Genomic DNA, 17,300 nt, shown 5'->3' on the forward strand with positions numbered 1-17,300 from the left:
AAAGAAGTGTGGAGATTCTGGCTAGCACACAGTCTGCCTCCGCTACGGTTATTAAAGACGATAGAGCCTCTGACAGATAAAGAATTTTTCAGTTCAAGGATTTTGAACATTATTCTTAGTAAAACTATGGGTTAAGTATATAACTATTCTTAAAACCTAATCTGCACAATGAAATGCATTTAAATGAAATCCCTTTGGCACGACACTAAAGTGAACTATTCCGTAATGCCTTCATTTCTTTTAAATCAGAAAGTCTAAATTCCCAGTTAAGAACAACAGAATTCCCCTTAAAAATAGACTTTCAATGTGATTTAACAGAGATCTAAGCGCATGGCATGCTACAAAACAAATGAAATGTATCCGTTTGATCTTTATAATCTGCAAAACAAATGGTATTGCAATTTTGTTTCTTTACATGCCATCTTATTGGACAATAAAACCTTGGTCAGATTTAAGCTTGTTTTTGGCTCACGGTAGATTATAAATGATGAAAGGGCTCGTATTATTGTTGTGTTTTTATTAAGTGTATATATAAAAAATATGCAGTGAAGCACTTTTGTTAAAATATTGTATTATTATTAAAAAAATATTATTACAGTTTGTTTGTTTTTTGCTAGATTCCTGGTCAAAGGTTCTGCACTTGATTATGTCAAAATGTCACTTTTCAGACGTATGTAATGTACTGTATTGTATAGCAAATTCCACAAAATGAACAAAAATGGCCAAATAAACAATCCAAGATTTTTCCTCAAAGAATGGATTGCCATAAAGAGGAAACTGCAGCAGCCTCAGAATGACATGTGTAGATCAATATTTAATATCAAATAATTAATAAACATTAATCACATTACATTGAGGAAACTCCTCCACAAGGTTCCCCATGATGCCAGGATGTCATTAAATCTCCCTCATGTCATTTTAAAACTCTGTTTATGAGAAGTCTGGTTAGAATCTTCCTAATACCCAACGTAACAAACAGACTGAGAGGAAAAGCACAAACTAGCAGAAGCCAAGAAACATTCAAGACCAAATCTGCATCCAAAGATGAGAATGAACTTGTAATTGGCAAAATTAGCCTTGAATTTTGCTGGTGATCTGAGACCGATTCTGATGTAAACGTGTTTTACATTATCTGCATAACGTGACGAGTTTATGCAAACAACAAACAATTATATACTTTAATCCGCTTTGACGGACTGAGTCTTTCATTTGTTGTGTTGTGGAGTCTTGATCTCACAACATGAAAAAGAAACAGACACTGCGTTCTTGTGATTTGTTTACCCAATTTAAAAAAAAAATCCATTATTTATCTATTTTTTTCCCAGTGGATTACAATTAAAAGAATCATTTTATTCATTTCTCAACCTTATTAACATCATTTATTGAGGGGTTTATAAAGAAAGGAGACAAGAAATGTTGGAAAGCATGTTGAATTATTCGTCAGTATTATTCCATTAACGCAACCTCTTTTGTAATACATAAATGGAAATATACATTTTGCACAGTAAAGAGAAATCAGACCTTCATCTATAATAAAGGAGTAAATGTGGTGACACTTTATTTTGATAGTCCACTTTAGACATTCTACGAACTAGAAGTAACTCTGCAGCTACATGTCAACTAACTCTCATTAGAGACTAAGGGTTAGTGTTAGTGTTAGGGTTAGTAGAATAAGTTGACATGTACTTGCAAAGTTACTTATAGTTTGTAGAATGTCTAAAGTGGACAATCGAAATAAAGTGTAACCGTAAATGCAATCCAAGTAAAATATATCCAAATACCATATATAAAACGGCAGCTTTAAAGGAAGTCTTAAAATGTGTGCAAAGTTAATTATTAAAACAACCGTGCCTCAATTCAGTTTCAAATATCAAACAGATGACAATATCTATATAGACTGAAACCAAATATATAATGGGTTCTACACTATTATCCAATAGGGATGCGCTGATCCGATACTCCGTACCGGTATTGGTCCGATACAAACCTTTTTGTCGGATCGGGTATCTGTCACGATTCGAGCATTTTAGAAACAATTTATGAGACGATAACATCTCGACAAATCTGAGTTTGTCTTAAAAGGGACTTTGGTAATGTGTAGTTAGTGAAGTATAGATATTCTGAAATGATCAAGAAACAAAACTGTACTGTATTGGATTGAAAATTATATTGGCAGATACACAAGATTGCAGTATTGGTATCACCAGGATCGGACATGAAAGTAGTATCGAACCATCCCAATTATCCAAATCCAATCTTAATTTTTTTCCAATTTTACTACCTAAAAACTACATACCATGATATTTCACATTGGTTTCCAGATCCTAGGTCTGCGTATCTAAATCACACTCTAAACTGAAAAAATTGTTACTTACAACTTCATAAAAAATATTTTACAGTGTAGTCAAATAATAAAAAAAGATTGTCTCTCATAAAAACGCACCACAAACTTGTCTAAACTTCAAAACAGCTTCACATATTAGCAGCTGACAGGAGCTGCACATGGGGGACGGGCGGGGGGGGGGGGGGGGGGATACGGGTCTTCTAATGGAAAGAGCAGTCCCGTCCCATCAGCGTCAACACTCGGCACAACATAATCCCTGCCCACGTTCCCTCCAAAAGAGTTATTCAATCGCTCAGGCAGAAAGCTAAGAGCAACCGTATTTACTCAACCGTATGGCCTAATTTGGTCAGATCATATTTGCATTACATTTCAATTAATATATTATCAATATAATTAGTATGTTTTTCCATTATCAAGTCAGTGATGAATTCATGTTAAGGAAATGTAATTACGGAGGCACTGCATTTATTGCCTGCGGTTATGCAGTCTTGATGTGATAAAGTAAAGTGGCATTTACTGGGCCTGATACAGTACTTCCTGTCATTGCTCAGTGTGGCATGAAACTGGAACCAGCTGCAAGGAATAATGCACAAATATGACAATGCAGCAGTCTGCTACTATTCTGTACTGTATATGGACGAACTGTACAGAGAAATGGAAAGCTAGAGTACAAAAAAATGTATTTATCACACTTTTAGATTAGGGTCCAATTCTCACTATTAACTACGACTTTTGCCTCAAACTCCTAATTACTGCTTATTAATATTTAGTAAGGAAGTTTAATATGTACTAATAAACAGCCTAGTAATATGCATGCTAATGAGAAACTAGTTAATAGTGATAATAAAAAAATGATATAGCAGTTTCAAATCTAAGCGTTCCAAGTTCTTATTTCAATATGTCAATAAACATGCAACTGTAAAAGTCTATATTAAAAGGACAGATTAAAAGCCATATTATGCCTTTGTACAAAGTCTTGATTTAGTTTTTTAGAGGTCTACTAGAATAGGTTTTCATGCTTGAATGTTCAAAAAACATTATTTGTGTTGCAACACCTCTCTTCCAGGTCTGCCGGTAACACTGCGTTACCCGAAGGCATCGTTAGCCAACTATGGTCACAAGTTCTGTCGTTATCAGCAGTTCAACAAGTCTGTGTTTCCCAAAACCATCGTTCCAACGAACATTCGCAAACAGCATCGCAAAGTTGTGTGGTTGGAACGACAGCTCTCGACCTTAGAAGCATAGTTTCTTGTTTACATGACATGTGGGCTTAATAAATCCTTATATTGAGCAAAATAAGCAAGCTGACGTTTAGTACATATCTTTTATTTCAAATTCATACAAATGTAATTTGCGTCTTTTAATTTGTCAAGAGATGTAAAGCACTGTTTTAAGAGTGTTCATGTGCGTACGAGCTCTAGTACATAAGAACAAGCCTATGATTGAATCTGAAAATAAAACTAAATGAAGAAATAGTTCTTAGATGCCATGTCCGTAATTTATAGCAAACATTTAGCATTAATTCAATCTCAAACAGATTAATTAAAATAAGTTATTACTCCACCACCTGTGTGACATCATTACCAACTTGGTTGAACGGCAAATTTCCGACAAAACACTCAAGAAACAGTCGTGACTAGCTAGGCTAGTGGATTTCTTCAATGCTGCATCGTACTTTGGTAGTTAAGCAGCGAGTTGCGTCGTTGTTCGGGAAACACACCCCTGTTTAGTCCCTGTCTCTATGAAGCCTCTCCCTCCATAAAGCATGATGTGCTCTGATTGGTCAATCTCTTCGAGCAGGTTTCAGAAAGGTCACACCCCAACACAGTACTAATGCAACTCAACCAGGCCTTTGCCTTTTGATTTGCATATGCCTTGGGCAGGAAATATTGAAATGAGGAATATTTTGACTTGTTCATTCCCCGAAGAAAACTCGAAACATTTCAGGGAGTTCAGAAACAGTGTTCACTGATCTAGAGAATATCGTGAAACATGAAATTAAAATGTGATATTTTTAACCTAGCATTATTTCATACAGTGTGTAAAATAATTATTATTATAATAAATTTATAATTTTTATTTCAATACCCTACAAGCATTGCCTAATCTGAACAACGCTGCGATAAAAAGTCTCTAGACATCTAAGAATTACTGACTTTCATAATCAAAGTCAAAGTCTTCATCAATTGACAAAAAGACAAATTATCAAAGTTTAGCAGAAATGCTCAAGGAACAGAAGAATCCTGGAGTCTCAACTAAAAACACTAGAACATGCTTCTCATATCTTTCAGCACCTGGATTTTCCAGTGTTACTCAAAAAATATTCTGGTTTGGTTAAAGAGCTGGAAAATTAGGTATCATCGATACAAAAATGAATTCCCAAGTGTATCGGGACATTTTGAAGGAGAATGTAAGGTTATCTCTGAAGTTCAACAGAAGTTGGGTGAACCGTGACCCAAAGCACAGGAGAACATCATACAGAATGGCTTTACCAGAAGAAAATACACTTTCTGGAAGTGACCAGCCTGACCTCAATCTAAATGAGATTCTTTAGCATGATTTCAAGAGGACGGTTCACACCAGACATTCCTAAAATATTGCTGAAGTTGTGATGCAAAACCCCTCCTGACTGATGTTCAGATCTGATCCTCTATTACAGGAAACCTTTGAGGAAGTCATTGCTGCCAAAAGAGGGTCAACCAGTAATGAAATACTTCACATACTTTTTCCATCCTGCACTATGAATGATTTACACATTGTATTCAAGAACAGCTACTGTATTGTTGTTTGTTTGTTATTTGTTAAAGCAAACTGTTTTTGTCTTGTGTTTGAAGGTCAGATCAAACATTGACCAATGCATGGGTCAATAGCTATGTTTCTATCCACCTATTTTAATGCAATTTTTTTTTTAAACGCTAATACACCTAGATGTGAAAAAAAAAATGCATTTCAAAAAACCTTTGCGCTCAATTGAGGCAGACAAATTTTAATCTGATACTAGAATTTACTGAATAAATTGTTCAATAAACAACAAAAAAAACAAGTATTTGCCTCAACAGTGGATGTGATTGGATAACTGGACTAACCGTTGACCAATTTCATTGTATAGCATCTCAAATGTTGGTTTAGTAATTCTGAAATCCCTGAGCTAAAGTCAGTCATCAGAATGTATTATCACTTCTCGGGTCGGTCTCACACGATTGCGTTCATAAACATCAGCCATCCGAACCCAAGATAACGGGACAGCGTTTAGTGAGGCGGTACTTTCTTTGAGGCGCAAGACATTTATGATAAAGAAGCACAGCATCTTCTCCAAATTGCTGTGCAAATAAATTAATTCATATTTATATATATATAAACAAAAAATTTTAGCAAAACGGCTCTTTTTTTTTTACTAACATGCAGAAAAAAAAATAAGATCATAGAGTGACTGTGTCGAAGTCAATAACTTTCCTAACATATCAGTTTGACCTTTTAATGACAAAGCAAGGTTAGTTCAGGTTGTAAAATGTCATGTGATTTTTGTTAAATAACGATTCAGATGTATACACTTACATATTCCTGGCATAAAGAAAATTACTGGGATACAAATAGTCTTTTTTTTTCTCTCTCTTAAAAATGGCATCAAAGATCATTAAAACCATACACAACACACATGAATTCTAAGAGAACATTTCCATGAACTTGGCATGTTTTTTTATTCGATTTTTAATCGATTTATTGGTAGTTAATGCTTTAAAATAACATTAACTAATAGTGAGCAATACATTTGTTACAGTATTTAGTAATCTCAGTTAACATTAGTTAGTGAAAATATAACGGTTCATAGTTAGTTCATGCCAACTCAGGGCCATTAAACAATATGAACAGGTCCAACTTTTAATTTATATATATATATACTATAGCGTTAGTCACACTCATTTGCATGGTCCGCTTTATCGGAATTGTCCACACACACAAACTGGATTTGGCACAGATTTTACACTGGATGCCCTTCCTGATGCACACACTCACTCTCACACACACTTTTACGGCCAATTTGACATATTCAATCCACCTAACCTGCATGTCTTTGGACTATGGGGGAAACCGGAGGAAAACCCACGCTGAGACAGGGAGAACATGGCATGCAAACTCACACGGAAAGGACTTCTGGCTCAGCCGGGGCTTGAACCGGGGACCAGGTCAGGTGGATTGGATATGCCAAATTTTTCATAGGAGTGTGAATGTGTCCCAGCACTCTCAGTGCTAGGTTGTGTCAGGAAGGGCATCCGGCGTAAAACCTGTGCCAAATCAAATGTGTGAGTGAAGCGGAGCCTGAAAATGAGCAGGAATAAAGCTAGGAAGATGGATGGAAAATGAAATTTACAGAAAATAAGATTTAAAAGTGCTTAAGTAGAATATTTAATTGTTAGGTCATGTTAACTAGTTAACTAATTCTAACAACCTGGTTGTAAAGTGTTGCCGATTTCTACCTTAATCATGGGCACTATTTTTTAATTTTTTTGTTACATTGAGAAATTCATGGGTTTATATACTTTCCCTGCAACTTTTTTAACAAATTTGTAAAGATTCCTATTAGCCCACAAGTCCATTAAGAATCAAAATCTCATCTATGTTCCCTAACCAAGGTTATATCTGCAATCATTTCAAGCGACTAAAATAGTTACGCGAGGATGCCGACTAACCAATGAATAAATGTGGCACAAAACTGCCCAGCCCCGAGAGTCATATAACATGTCTACAAGAATGAAATATTCTGATGAAACCCAAAGATCAGGCTCAACTCCAGGGACAACACAAAAATGATACAATGAAGAGATACAATGGAAGAGGTCAGGAAGTCACAGCGCTAGAAATATAACCCGGTTGTCTCACATTTGGAGATAACAATATTTCAGACATTGTATAAAAATACACTGGAGTTGTGTCCGGTTTAAAGGATTAGCTGATTCTTTTATGTCCTCTGGCAGGAGGACAACCAAAGATTGTGGACTTCCATCATTTTCCAGTAGTCCACTAGTCCCTCAAGACTCTGTAATCCTTTTCACCATGACCATCAGATTGACAATGCTATTCATCTGCTGTTCTCTCTCTCTCTCAACATATACCCAGGAACACATATATCTGCTGTTGACTTGAGGAAACTGGAGTTGTCCATGTGTTGACATGATTTGGAAAGGGAGCTCTTTGTATTTAGCTGGATTAAAGGAGATCTACAGGAACACTTCAACAAAGATGGAGCTGGTTCTTTGTAGCTTTGCCACTGTCACCACCATCCACTTAGCCTCATGCTGGGATTGGCATCACAACAATGAACACAAAGAGCTATTGACAGATAGTGAGTATCAGCACACTACGGTACATTAAAGGAAACAACATGAAATCAGAACTGACCCATTTACTTCATACATGTTCCTGATGCATTTACCCACACATTAGTGCATTTTATTAATAAATAAATAAATAATAATATAGGAATGCACAATATGTCTACCATATAAGTTATACAATATTGACCAATTAATATTGACAATATTACTTCTAAAGTAATTTAAAAAAAAAATTGAATAGGCTAAATTGTATATTTAATTGTGCATGCTTATTTCTGCCTATTTTTTTTTTCCATTTAGATGGATTTTGCTGTCATTAATAACACCGATAATCTTTAGTAAATCTCAAAATGAATATCCATTTTTATACCGTAACCCTGGCAACATTTCCGTTGTGATCTATGCTATTTGTAGCGCGTTTCTGTATTTGGTTGTGTTGTGAACTTTTGTAGCGCGTTTCTGTATTTGGTTGTGTTGTGAGTATTTGGAGCACACATGTGTTGTGAAACTGATGAAGATGTTTTTCTATGTGCATGAGTTTTCTTCAGCACCGCGTTGAGCTCTCTCGGCCACCGTAGATTTATTCATAAAAGTTAAAACAAAACACACAGACAACAGGAACAGATCCACCAAACACAACAATGATGAGAATGGACCATGAACTGAAAGAACCATGCAGCTTAAATAGAACAAACCAATCAATGAAACTAATAGGCCTAACAGGTGTGCAAATTAATCAAACAATGAAAAACCATGGAAACGAACTGAAAACTAGGACACAGAACTAAAATATGTACATTACAAACCCACCCTTATCAAACAAATCTAGATGATACCTTATAATATATTGTTTATTCATTTTTTGTTCAGTTTTAGTTATTTTAGTACATTAAGTTAAACTAAATGAAAATAAGATTTTTTTTATGGTTTATTTTATTTCAGTTTCAGTTGTATTTTATTTCAAGCAACGAAAATGCATCACTCTGATAACTGACATTTCAGCCTTTGCTTCAGGAAACTAATTAGCACAAGACAAATGCTTTGTCAGGTAGGAAAAAAATTCAATTAATTTCTGATTATTAATAATATTCCACTGTTTGATATTGTACGGGGTTATTAAATGAGGGTTTGTTAAGTGTGAGTGATTCACTGTAGGTTTGTAGTTAATAGTTCAAGAAAAAGAAGCACTAATAAATAAAAAGCAGCTTTTTACTAAGGAAAATGTGAGTGGCGCTTGCCCCATTACAACTTGCCATCATGTTGCCAGAACGTTACTACTGTATACAGTTACTGGGGAGACCTTTAACCCAAGTGTCTATGGTCTATAACAAGCTTTTTGTGTCCTCAGATTCTGAATATTGTCTATCCATATTAAGCAGATGTCCTCATTTTGATCACATTTACAAATCACCACTTCCTAGAGCTGCACAATTAATTGTTAGAAGATTGAGTAAAAGAGTTATTGAAATAAACTTGACACGTCAAATAAAAATGTTATCAATTACATCGTTACACTAGCAGGTGGCAACAAGTGACTACAAAAAAAATGTGTTCGTCATTGAATCATTCATTCAATAAATTCGTTCAAAAATGCTAATTATTTCAGTAAGGAAGCAAGTAGCGTCTTTGATCGAGTCATTGAATCATTCATTAAAACTTTGAATTAATTTGTATTTTAAAATAATTCTAATTAATCAAAAATGTTAAAGAGACTGCAGCAATACACATTTTGTCAGAACCTCTAGTGCATTACGTTATTTTGTTTCGTTGTCTGTTTAAAATGGTGGGAGACAAAAAAAAAAGTGATTATCTTTTTTCCCAAATTCATGTTACTCTACCATTTACATATGAAAGGGATCATCAGATGCCCATTTTCCACAAGTTGGTATGATTCTTTAGGGTCTTCATGTAAAGTTTGTAAGATACTTCGGTTAAAATTCCTCAATGGTTGTGTAAAACAACAGAGCTCAAAAACAGCTGTGTTCACTGCGACCCATCTTCGGGCATGTCTCTTTAAATGATAATGAGCAACTGCTCACCCCACCCCTCTCTTCCATGGGGGGTGTCGACACACACAAAGTGCTGCCTTGGTGGACAGTAAACAAATGGCTGAGGGTGGAAGGAAATATGCTAATACGGGACAGTCCGTCAGTGGTCAAGGGCTGAGCATTAGCAATATGACATCATATTGCTCAGAAAATCCAAACGGCTTGATTATTGAGAGTGTTTAGACTTTTTTGAGGATAAAAAAAAAAGGAGTGAATGGATTTTTTTCATTGTATGGTGGTTGTGTCCACACACTGCAAAGACACATTTATATGCAAACACATAAAAGTGAATTTTGCATCTGATGACCCCTTTAAACGAAAAGTTGAGGAAGCTCAAACATTTCTGACATTTAACAAAATTGTACAACATTGCTTTATTCCATTTCTACTGTTTGCGGTAACACTTTACAAGAAGTCTCATTGGTTAACGGTAGTTAATGCATTGACTAACATGAACTAACAATGAGCATCACATTTGTTACAGTATTTGTCTTTGTTAACTGTTCATTGTTAGTTATGTCTCAGGTCCATAAAATAACATTAACAAATACAACTTTTGATTGTAACGATGTATTAGTAAAGGTTGGTAAACATCAACAAAGATTCATAGCCTAAAGGTTTTAGAAGTATTTTATTGCTAGTTCTAAAACGTTGTAAAATTGTTACCATGTTTTATTTGTTTACAAACCCTCTCAAACAGGGTTAATAGATTACAAGTGAGGAAAAGTGGAGAAAAAGTTAAAGCACTCTTCAGGAAGACAAATGAAGAGAAAAAGTGGAATCCAGTGGAATGAATAAATATGTGGAATGTTAAATAATCAAATATCGCTGATTAAATCAACATCAACCGATCACAAGAGCCAGGCATCTATTGTCTTTTTAACGCGGCGAGAGCAGAATAAAAAGAAAAAGCAGCAACTCGCTGCACAGTGTTTTAATGACAGTCAAAGTGACATGAATGACTATTTGCAGCAGAACCTTGTTCAATATTAAACACATAGTTGAAAGCGGATAACAAAAGCGCATTTGCATTCATTCAGTCTTTAAATGTGATCAAAATCCCTCCCAGACCCCCTCCAAATGTGGTTTCATGAATAGCGTGCGTAATGTTACTACTTCAAATGTCTAACCCAGATCCCAAACCCTAATTAGGAGCAATATTAATAGTGATTCTTGCCATACCAAACACCACTAATGAATAAAAAAACAGTTCCAGATGACTGGATACTTTATGGAGAAGAGGCTAAACTCATTAGTAATATGAAGTTCTGCATTCACCATCTTTCCTTCTATCATCTCCCACCACACACACACACACACACACACATTCTCTGAACCTGGAATGCAGAAATAGGCCCCAAGTCCTGCGCCTTCATGTAAATCTATGGAAAGTTTGAAGCAGAGAGGAGTTAATACTCCAGCATGAGTTCTGGCAGCTCTTCCCCTGCTGCTCTGAAAGGCCGACCTTTGACCTCTGACCTGTCAGAGTAGCCATTCTGATCCAGACTAGTGCTCTTGACCCCCAAGCCACCCTGACGAGAACACTCTGACAGAATCAGACCTTCAAGGGTGTGTATGTTCTGTCATCGATAATAAACACTCTTCTTTTTGCTTTCCTCAAAGCACTCGCATCTCCCACCGAGAGGGAAAGACTGACTGAGCAGGGCCTTTCACCTTTAAAGGTCATGGAATAGAAGACCCCCTATCAGATGAAAGCAAGGGCACAATCGGCTGAAAGACGGCGACTTTAGGGAACGCTGCAAACAGAAGAAAGAAACTGTTTTGGTGCACTTCTGTGAGCATTCAGTGTCAAAAACAGAAAGTTATGGGAGTTACAATGGCAAATAAGATTGTCCACGCAAATCCATAAGTTCCTAGAAAATTTATTCTTTGTATTCATGTTGGTTTCAAATGTTTCTGAAAAACATTTCAAAGTTGTTGTTTTTTAAAATCTAATATCATGTGGTGTAACCAAATTTAAAGTAATGACATTTCCTTATACCTTGAAGAGTTTTTAAATATATATTTTTTTTTTTTTATTACAAATATCATTAATTCCTGAATATCATTATGTTTCTGATTTTTTTTTTTTGCCCAACACAATATGAAATCTAAATGCGCCATTTAAAAAGATTGTAAATAATGGCATAAAAAAAGTGAAGCAAGATCTGAGAAAATCTCTAACATTATTTGTTTACATTAGATAATAATTAGTGCAATGAAATTCATATACTTTTCAAATGTGGCTTCATCACACCATTTTCACACAGTATATTGTAATTTTACAGACAAACTCTAATGGTGCACACCAAAAGCAAAAAAAAAATTTGTGCGAGTAGATTACATACAAAGTCAATGCAAAGACGCGAACAGACGTTCAATAGGCGAACACACAATAGCCGCTTCAATCGCATCTTCCAAGTTGACTTTTTTTTTTTTTTTATGTGCGTGAAGACACTACTCATCGCGCAATGTTTTTATTCACGCAAGTGACGCGAAAAATAAGTAATCTCGCGAGTAATCTAGAGCGAGTTTTGTTTTGTTTTGTTTTTTTGTTTTGTTTTAAGCTTGATTCAACCACCACCCTCCCCAGCACCACCTGTAGATCTGCTAGGGGATTCTCCCTACTTTCCTTGCAGCAGCTCGCATTATATCCGCTGTATTTATGTGCATGTTTCGACAGTAGCCTTCACTCATGCACTAGCAGCGTTGGACTAAGCCTGTACATTCCATTCTTATCAATAAATGCTGTTTGAATCTATTCTGAGAGTTTTCATGAATGAAATATTGTATCTCGACATTATAATGTATTCCTTTATTAATGACCACTTTACTGCCAGGGTTAAACATACCTAATACATTCATGATGAACAAGAGATCTGTCCCAACTCAAAGCTGCATAACGCATGGCCTAGCCATCAAAAACATCCAATGGCTGAAAGCCACACACAGGATCTGTGCCTATTCAATTATACATGAAGCAAACAGAATCAAATCAATTAGGTATTGCTGTGGCATGAATGAAATGTGCATAATTGATGCCAGCTCTCCTGCATTATACATATCTGTCTGCAAATCTCCACGTACCGCTTCCGAGAGGGAGTCAAAGAGCACCGAGGCCGCATTTCACCACATTATTCACTTAATCTACTCATTTGCATTGGCATGAGCTAGACTTGGAGACTGATCTTCAGCTGAAAAGAATCTCTAAAGGTTTCGGTTTAGCCATTAAGTAAGAAGGCCACAGATACCACAGCATTGAAAATAGCTGGATTTTTCCATCGATGTCAAGATATCAATTGGATCCGGTCATATTGTGGCAAGAAAATTTGACACTGGAGAAACGGTTTCTGGAGGAACTCCTCGAATGGGCATGAGAGTGTTAGATGAGGTGAGAGGGAGAGATTTTGGGGTCCATTTTTCTCTTTATATTCTCAGGGCATCTAGACAGATGGCAGACATTAAAAAGAAGAGCCATGTGACGTCTCTCAACCGCACCGCTGAGATGGAGGTAATTAAAATACATTTAATCAAGTTACTCTAATGAAAAATGCAGCTGGACACCCGGTTCCACCTTCTGCTCCCACTCTCACACCTTTATACACTCAAACTTTTGGCCCGTATTTACCAGAAAATTGCACTTACAATAAGGCGATTTTCTTTGCATATAAAGTAGGACTGGGTACCATTAACTACCTCATGACACAACACGCATCACAATATATCATGATTCAAAACATCTGCCAACCATTCACATCAACACTCACGATAGCAGATGAATGCTACTTCACCTGATTTAAAACCTGATAATATTCATGAGCCAGGAATTTTCAAATAACTGTATGTTTTTTAAACCTGGCAAAGTTATTGCAATTTGAATTAATAAACTCTTAAAGTCCCTGTAAAGTCAAAATTAAGTATGTGTTCTGAGTTTGTCACACCACAGAGAAATGTGTTATTAGCCACCCAGCCAAATTTGAATGAGAAAAAAAGCCGGCAAGTACATAAAATAAGCTATCAAAATCTTGAAAAAATGAGCAGTATTCTCTGCTCTCAAATGCTGGGGGCGTGTCCGCTGGCTGCGCTGAAACCACGCCCACTCGCGGGAAAGCTGTAGTCGCCATCAATGTGGCTCTTCACAAAATTAATCCACCTCTTCTTCGTTCTGAAATGTAAATAAGGATACCGATCTGTTTAGTACGTGATCGCATCCAGGTAGTAGGCCTACGCATTTCCGTGACGAAGGCATAGCTAGCTAGCAAACTGTAGGCTGTTGTAAATAAATAGTACTGACAGACAGTAACTCGCGATTGCAGCGAACTGATGCGAATGTGCTCTATTGTTAGGGGATGGGCCAGCCTCAGTGCGTCATCAATTAGGGGCAGGGCCAGGAGTTCAGGGGCTCCAGTGCGTCATCGAGCCCCCGTTTTAGCCCCGCCCAAAAAATCCGGATCACAGCAATGGTGAAAACCTGTTTAACGGTCTAACTCCACAATTCAGTACTTCACAGGTCACAGTCTTTGTAATATGTTTTAGCAATACATTTCTAACATGGATAATGCGTTTAGATTTTTTTTTTTTTTTGAATTGCCTTTAGGACCGGAGGAGTGCGACAGGTTTATCAGATAATGTTCATATGGAAATGTCTTAGATACAACATAATCACAAATCAGTCTTAGGGTAAGTTAACAATGTTAAAAACGGAAAAGTTTTTCCCTTTGCGTTTTTCAGCTACTGATATGACAACATTGTCAAAAAGATCCCCGTTCACGAGGTTCCGCGAAAACAACTAAAAACGCTGTATTCTGCGGCCAGGCCAGTAGTTGGCGATGTCACTTTAACTAATAAAGAAAGGAACACTACGCACCTATAGACCTTATGCACCTGAAGAATAAAAAATGTAATTTAGGAAACTGCAAAAGTGAAGAGACTAAATGATTAGATAATACTTAATTTCTCATCACAATGTAAATCCCTGCCCCTAAATGTATAAATTGCGATGTATACTGTTACAGTTCAGACTGTTTAGAACGACCTGCAGATGCGCTCAATAAAGAATAACTTCTGCTTGAACGTGATTCCAACGTCTCTAGGTCTTTGTTTAGAAGAAGGAAAAGTTTACAACGCACCAGATAAACAAGGGCACAGCCATCTTTAGAATATTGTCTTTGAACTTCCGTTTTTGCGGTCTGTATATTTCTATGGCATCGCAGTCCAGGTATAATTCACTTTTGATCTGGATTTAGTTCATGTAAAGTTAACGAGAGTTATCATGAGGATTGTAATGTTTAAGGCAGATGTCTTAACAAATGTCAGTAGGCCGGGAAGATTTTAAAACGAGCCATTTTTAAATAGCCTACGCAAGATCGTTTCACAAATTTGCGGTTTTGTACTTTTCACAGAAACTATAACGGTATGGTTTTCAAAAACCTGCATTTTGAAACACGTTTTTAAAAGTTTGTATTTTCAGGCCCCCAAAACGCTGTTGTGGTGTAAATGAACGGCCAAAACACATAAAATATTTTCAGTTTTTAATCATTCCCTAAATGATTCTTTAGTGGATTAGTTTGAATTTTTAGAATGATTTTCATCCCAGTGAAGCGGCTGGGATGAGAATCAGCACCTCCAAATCCGAGGCCATGGTCCTCAGTCGGAAAAAGGTGGCTTGCCTACTTCAGGTTGGTGGAGAGTTCCTGCCTCAAGTGGAGGAGTTCAAGTATCTTGGGGTCTTGTTCACGAGTGAGGGAAGGATGGAACGGGAGATTGACAGACGGATCGGTGCAGCTTCCGCAGTAATGCGGACGATGTACCGGTCTGTCGTGGTGAAGAAAGAGCTGAGCCGCAAGGCGAAGCTCTCGATTTACCGGTCAATCTACGTTCCTACTCTCACCTATGGTCATGAGCTTTGGGTCATGACCGAAAGGACAAGATCCCGGATACAGGCGGCCGAAATGAGCTTTCTCCGCAGGGTGGCTGGGCGATCCCTTAGAGATAGGGTGAGGAGCTCGGTCACTCGGGAGGAGCTCAGAGTAGAGCCGCTGCTCCTCCACATCGAGAGGGGTCAGCTGAGGTGGCTCGGGCATCTGTTCCGGATGCCTCCTGGACGCCTTCCCGGGAAGGTGTTCCGGGCATGTCCCACCGGGAGGAGACCCCGGGGAAGACCTAGGACACGCTGGAGAGACTATGTCTCTCGGCTGGCCTGGGAACGCCTCGGTGTCCCCCCGGAAGAGCTAGAGGAAGTGGCTAGGGAAAGGGAAGTCTGGGCATCTCTGCTTAGACTGCTGCCCCCGCGACCCGGCCCCGGATAAGCGGAAGAAGATGGATGGATGGATGGATTTTCATCCATATCCAGAATTCACATTAGACTACTGGATTGGGGGGCTAGGGGGACCATGGAAAATCACTGGTTAAAAAGTGTGGGAAAACACTAAACATAACCTTGAAATCTGTTTGGTTGAATTGAATGTTCCAAAATCCAAAACATGTCCTAATCAGCAAAATCAAGGTAACTACATATAAATCTATATAAAATATATCCATATAAAACAGTATTCTTTATTTGTTACTGTATTAATATGGAGCATACCATATATGTATTATTAACATAATAGGCTGTCATGGTATTGCTTGAATAACGGGACCAACGAAACACAACGAGTAAATAAGTTGCTGAGGTGTTTTTAATACCATTATGATTTTCTACAGTACATAAGCAAGGCCATCATTTAGAATGACATTCAGCATTTGACCGAGGTTTTCACTCTTGCCTTAACATGTCTTAATGTATGTGATTCTTTTCATTAAAGTCGCTGCTTCGTATAGAGCTGAACAAGACTTTCCAAGCATCACATGCAGCTGATTTGCATGACGCTGTCACAAAATAAAGAGTAATATGTTTACATTCGCCCGACGTGCTGACATAATATGTGACACAAACCATCTATCAACACAATACATTTACAAAAACACAACATGCGTGTTATTAAACCCGAATTTAAAGAGACCGCGATCACACCACCGAAATGACATCTCACAGCGTCCACACTGAACACATGTACTCACCTTCCGTGTCGATGATGCAGACGCTGACGGTGTGGGGGATTGTGGGAAGCGTAGTTTTTAAGCAGCCGCGGCAGCGTTGTCCAAAGCGCCACAAAACTACATTTCCCAGTGTTTGTTGTTGCTGCCATCCACATTCACGGTGTGCGTGCCAGTGCCATGTAAAGCATAATGGCATAGTTCTATTTTTACGTACATAATTTCAGTCCTGCTGTAATATAAAAAATATATCAAACTGTTATATTTCATGAATTATTGTGGTTGAGTGGAATAAAATAGACTGGAATGAATGGAACAATAAAAATGTCATCAGATGAATGACTCTCACATCAACATAATGAGCAGGTATAGGACTCATAATATATGCAATTAATGCTATGTAACTCAGTTTTTATGGCAGGTAATTTAACATCCCTAAGCATTATTACAAATCATACATTTTATCCTATAGGCTATATGCCAACCTGTACAGAAAAAACCTAGTGTCACCTTAGGTGCTCATTTGATAGTGATCTC

At 37.3% G+C, this 17,300-nt stretch overlaps 1 protein-coding gene across 2 annotated transcripts in view; it reads right to left on the reverse strand.

The window, feature by feature from the left end:
- Window positions 1-16,831, reverse strand: part of fhit (fragile histidine triad diadenosine triphosphatase) — a 336,035-nt gene extending 319,204 nt beyond the window's left edge. For both annotated transcript variants that reach the window (XM_079597960.1, XM_079597961.1), the window contains exon 1: window positions 16,788-16,831. The gene's annotated coding sequence lies outside the window, so the exon portion shown is untranslated. The remainder of the gene's footprint in view (window positions 1-16,787) is intronic.
- Window positions 16,832-17,300: the final 469 nt, after the last annotated feature.

Source organism: Phoxinus phoxinus, assembly GCF_949152265.1.
Source record: "Phoxinus phoxinus genome assembly, chromosome: 22".
NCBI lineage: Eukaryota > Metazoa > Chordata > Actinopteri > Cypriniformes > Leuciscidae > Phoxinus > Phoxinus phoxinus.